The sequence below is a fragment of the Phascolarctos cinereus genome, unplaced genomic scaffold (assembly GCF_003287225.1).
Source record: "Phascolarctos cinereus isolate Bilbo 61053 unplaced genomic scaffold, phaCin_HiC Scaffold_3;HRSCAF=262, whole genome shotgun sequence".
Classification (NCBI taxonomy): Eukaryota; Metazoa; Chordata; class Mammalia; order Diprotodontia; family Phascolarctidae; genus Phascolarctos; species Phascolarctos cinereus.
Window position 1 is genome coordinate 128141133 of NW_027555736.1, and position 6195 is coordinate 128147327.

Sequence of the window (6195 nt, forward strand, 5' to 3'; positions counted from 1 at the left end):
CAATGGACATTCATTCTCAGCCATGATTTGGACTAAATGGCCACTGAAATTTTTCTCAATTCCAAAATTCTCATTTAAAAACGTAGCACATTCTTGGCTCTTTAAGCTAGTTATGCATGAACCTACCACCCTTTCCATGTTTCCATTAACAATGATGCTAATGGTGAAGATGATGATCCCTAGCTTTTAAGAATTGCAAAGCACTTTATATATATTATCTCATTTGGTTCTCATAACAAGTTTGCAAGATAGGTGGTATTTTATCACCTACATTTTACAGATCAAGAAATTGAGGCTGGAACAGGTTTGATTTGTCCAGGGTCACACAGCTAGTAAGCATCTGAGTCAGAATTCGAGCTCAGGTCTTTTTAACTCCAAGTTCAGTGCTCTATCCATTGTACCCTCTGGTTGCCTAGAATATAAGCTTCTGAAGGGCAGGTATGCTTAATTTTTGTGTGGCTGTGTCCTCAGTGACAAGCACAATGCCTTGCACATAGAAGCACAGGATCATAAATTTAGAATGGGAAGGTACCTTTGAGGTTATATACTCCAACCCACTCATTTTATATATGAACTAATGACAAAGACGATTAAGTGATTTACCTGAAGTCACAGAGGCAGTTGGTATCAGAGATTGGGTGTCAACTGAGGGCCTTTCTTCCTATTGCACCATACTGCCTCCCATATTAGATGAGTAATACGTATTTTATTAGGGGAATTGAATTATCATCAATTTAATCATTGAAGAGTGCCAACCTGGATGATTCAGTTGATCAAATCAATCATATACTTTTCAAGTCTTCATCAGATTTTATGTCATGTAAACAAAACTAAGTTGGAAGAGTATTTTCTTATCAGCCTATTACATTTGGAGTTAATCAAACAAGCACATTTACTGAGCACTTCCTATATAGAAAACATAGTATTCAGTCCATGTGTCTGGAACTACCTTTCTGCAACCCATATGGCCCACTTTTTTTAAAGGCTCCCATTTCCCTACACCAACGGCCTCAGACTGCTCTATGTACATTTGTTCTGGGCCTTGGTTTCTCTGTGAGAAGCTGTTTTCTTAGGAATCCTCTGACTTAGCCTCAGGCTCTGTTCTTTTTGTTGCATGGGCCCTCCTCTCCACCCCAGGGGTTTTATTCAGACTCCTTGCCTAGATTCTAAATTTTTTCTTGCAGAGATTTTTTTGGTTTGCTTTTCATCTTTTATCACCTATTGCCTGAGGCTCTACCTCAAGTCCTGACTGGAAACATTCAACCTACTATTTGCAGCCCTGATTGCTTTTGTTTGTTATTACATGAATGGAAGTGGGAGAGAGATACTCTCTCCTTGCTTTATTCTGGAAGTTCTTTCAAAACTATAAGGCCATACTCAGCTCTATTGCCAGTGCCCAGGAAAATTATCCTTCCTCAGTAACTTAGACCCTGCACATCCAGGGCCCTGCAACCTCTGTCATATGTTCTTTAGAAACTTCTTTAATTGTTGTCTGGGCAATAATCATCTAGAATGGGTCATAGTACCTCATCGCTACCCAAAACCACATGCAACTCCCAAACGTAAGCTTCTTGAGTTCTTGGACACTCATCACTGAAGCCTCTAAAGCTAACTCCCTCCTAGAAGGCAGTGAGGTGGCACAGAGATTAGAGCAGCAGGCCTGGAGTCAGGAACACTCATCTTTGTGAGTTCAAATCTGGCCTGAGACATTTACTAGCTGTGTGACCCTGGGCAAGTCATTTAATCCTGTTTGCCTCAGTTTCCTCATCTGTAAAATGAACTAGAGAAAGAAGTGCCAAACCACTCCCGTATCTTTGCTAAGAAAACCCCAAATAAGGTCACAAAGAGTAGGACATGACTGAACAACAAAAATAATCAGCTGTTCCTACTGGCCTCACATTTTTGGAATACTTCTACATTTGGGAAAGAAGTATCTAAAAAGGACCTGACTCAGAGAGTGGATTAATTCCAAACCCTTTTCTTATTGTGATGTCCCTCCCTAGCAGCTCTCCAGAAAGGCAAGTGACAATCTCTTGGAAGTACAATTTTTTTAATCTGTTAAATGGAGATTTTTTTTTTCTGCTAGGATCTCACAGTGCTGTTTGTAAGTTTCAAACAAGATAATTATGTATGTCAAGACATTTTGTGAACTCTGAAGCATTATAAATTGATAATTATTTCTAATTATAGTGAGATAATCTCAAGAAGACAGGGCAGCTTCTCTAGTATCAAGGCTACTATGAAAGAGAACATGGAGGTAGTCTCAGGTAGCAGGACTGGGTAGCTGCTTCCTGAATAAACGATGAAAATCGACCAAGCTGGTCCAAGCTAACAAAAGCAGAGGAGTAATTGCCAGTGAGGGGAACAGAATTGGAGTCTGAGCCTGGGCAGGGCCAGGTATATGAGGGATCAAGGACCAATTTGGAAGGTAACAGGATGAGTCAGTCTATATAACAAAGCAGGGAGTAAGTATCTGGGCTCAAGGGAGTAGAAGAAGGGAAAGTGTTGAAAATATTAGGAACAAAGATCGGTGATTCCATTTGATAAGCTAAGGAGCTTGAACTAACTGTACTTTCTGTTCCCCTGCAAGTCCATTACTAAGGTAAGGTTCTTCAGTTAGTAGAAATGGAAATAAGAGGTAGAAAGGCAGCTATACTAATAGGACCATTTTTTTTCCTTCATTAAAACATAATAGTATGACTCTTTTCAGCATTTTCAATTTAAGAAAAAAGTTGTCATGCCAAACAGCAACTAAATCCCATGTTTTGATGCCAAAAAGACATTAAAACCAGGAATGTCTTTATTTTACTTCCAAGAAGCCACTAGTCCTCCCTATTCCCTGAGCACTTTAATTTCACCAAGCATGACCCCTGAGATGTGAACCATATAAGTAAATTTTACAATAACTGATGACTGAAAACATCATTTTGGTCATATGTCATATGTCGACACAACATTCTCTAGAATTCTATTTAACTATGTATTACTGAACCACAAAACAGACAGCTTAATTGTCACTCCTGATAACTTAATGGAAAGAAATATTCAGGTAAATAATATGTACTATGTTGTGGGTGAACATCCTGATTTTCTAAAAAGGTTTAAAATAAAAATGCATCTTCAATTTTTTTTCCTTTAAAAATAATTCTACTAGTAAACAATGTCATGGAAGAATTCCTCCTTATTAAATTATATCCATGAATGAAAGTTTAATTGTTTGGCTTCAGACCATGTTAAGGAAACTTACAGATGAATAGGAAGTCAAGTTTTTAAAATAAATTCTTAGTCATAAACACAAACATAAACTGGAAGCCAAAGAGCAATTAGTACTTTTTTCCCCTTTTGAATGACAGGGAGGGGGAGGCTTATTGGCCCAGGCTCATTCTCGTCTAATCCTGACTTGCCAAATCTTTTACAGAACTTATTAAAAACCATTATTTTGTACTTATATCAATCTAAGTCCCCTTTTATGAGATCTTATTCACGTTATCTCTTATGTTCGTTCCTTCCGCCTCTTTATTTGCATACCATAAAAATGCCATGTTTGTACAACTTACAGGTAATTATTTTCAGAGGTTCATTGGAGAAGGTTATCTTCCATGCTATCACAAACCCTTCCAACAGGTCAATGAATCATGTTGAGCCTTTCAGGATCTCTCTACCATGATTCTTTACAAGGCATAAGGAAGCAGATGTGAGTTTTATACTGAAAATTTCAGTTCTTTAAAAAATACCTTGAAGAGATTTTTAACTAGAAAAATAAGTAGTCTTTATATTCACTATAGCAAACAGTTTATTGTTATGTACATAGGGGTATGGTTCAGCTACAGTCAAAGCTCTTGCTCAGTTAATTTGTTTCAAAAGTTCAGAAATCTAGTTCCCAACTGATCTTTAAAAAGACATAAGGTGCAAAGTGAAAAACAGCTATTGTTCACCTCAAATGATAGTTAAATTATAAATAATCTTTTTCATTGTATTGAAATGCAGCTAATAAGAATCTGTCATTTTCATGAAATCTGATTGGTCAATGTGGTTTACCACTTCCATAGAACTGACTTTTGGAGTGATTAAGGCACCGAATGGGCATATCCTCAAACAAACTGAGACCTGAGAAAAACCTTACCTCAAAAAGGTCAGGTTCTCCCACTGCATCCAAGGCCATCTCAGTCATCAGTCTGTATCTTGCCACTAGACCCAGATAGATGGCTCAGGAGGAGTGAAGCTGGTGACTTTGCACAGCCCTCCCTCACTTAAATCCAATTCATTTGTAAGTCATAACATCTCCTTCCTGATGTCATGGTCCTTTTTGAGAAAGAAGGACAAACAATAGCAACAACCTTTGGAGTAGGTCAACATCAGAAACTTTCTGGGACATTACAAAGCTAGTGGTTTCAATCTATCCTGAACTAAAATTTGCATGCTGTTATTTTTAGAACCAGTGTTTGTGTCAATCAAGGGCACAAACACAGAAGGGACAATGCAGTTTGTGTGGTATCACCATTGCCTTTGAACTTTGGGGAAGCCACCATCTTGTTTCCGTACATTCCTCTAATGCTTAGTGTCTGCTACATGAAACACTAGTAAGTTCTTTAAACTTCTTGTTATCTTGAAACAGGGCAAGACCTTTTCCCAATTTATTTAGTGATGGAGGAGGAGGATGAAAGATTGGGTCCTAAGTGTTGTACAATGGCATGACATGGTTTTTTCTGGAAGGCAGCCAGGACTGATGCTTATGAGGTGTTTGTCTGATGAACTGTACCCTTGTGACACTAAGCAGAGCAGTGGAGGAGGTGGTAGTCAATCCTTCTAACTCAGGTTTGATTCACAAATAAGAAGAGTGAGTAAAGCCTAGGAACACTGGATCCACCCTTACGAAAACATAACAAGGAAGTATTGACCAAGGAACTACATCCATATTATTTGGAAATAAGGGATTTGGGACTACTCTTGAAATGATATTTTTTATAAAAATAAAATGTAGTTTATACTGCTGCCAACTGTGATGCTTGTCTTGGTTATTAGAGGTATTGGGATAAATTGCAAGCCTATGTTAAAGGTTTTGAACAATATTTTGGGATTGAAGGTAGTCATATGTTAAGTGCTATGGAAATGTCAAACCTAGCTTTATGCAAACAGAAAAAAAAACTGCACCATCTTTAAAGTATGTTTTTTATTCTATTTTAACAAATATCCATTACATTCAACTACCCACCCACCCCCCAAAAAAGAGAACCCAAATAAATCATAAAGTCTTATTTCAAATTGGTGTTTGGTGTTTTAGTGGAAAGAAGATGTGATTTGCAGTCAGAAGCTCTGAGTTTGAATTTTGGCTCTGCCACTTAAAGTGATTAGAATACTAGACCCAAATATAGTACTTGGTTCAATAGACATGGTATAGTCAGAAAACCTGGTTGCAGGTTAAATTCTTGCCCTGACGCTTTTATAATTACAGTCAACCACTCAAGGTCTCTGGGCTATAGTTTCCTCATCTATATAATAGAGGTAATAATACTTGTAAAAGGTACTCATAGAGTGAATTGTAAACCTGAAATGAGATTATATATGCAAAAGCCTTGGCAGAATTAAAATCCTATAAATGTCTAACAACATTATCATTAATAAGTGGCCTTGATAAAGTGATAAAGCCTCAGTTTCTTTAGCCGTAAAATAAGATGGTTGAATTAGATGATCTTTAAGCCCTCCTTCCAATGATAAGTTCTCTGAACCAATGTTTCATTAACACACTGGTATAGACATATTAACACGATCTTCCCTTCCCTCAAACTTAACAATATGTAATAAAAGCTAAATACAACACTGCTAGGCATTAGTTCTATCCCTCAACAATGGAATTTAAAAGGTTTCCACTGTATTTACATAAAAATAACAATATTATTTTTAAAAATTGACTACCTACGCTCAATTGAAGTTAGAAAGATTTAAGTGCCTTGCCCATAATAGTAGTAGTAGTAACTCATATAGACAGTAAATGCTAAAAGTAGGATTTGAACCCAGGAGTTTCTGTCTTCACATCTGGCTCCTCTATTCAGTATACCACAAACCCTATTTTCTTCAAAGTCACAGAGTATGACAATCATTCACTTTCTTTTAATTTCACAATTCCCCCCCCCCATCAAAAACAACAACAGCAACAACAAAAGACAACTTCTAGGCCATGTGGAGACTAAGACAATA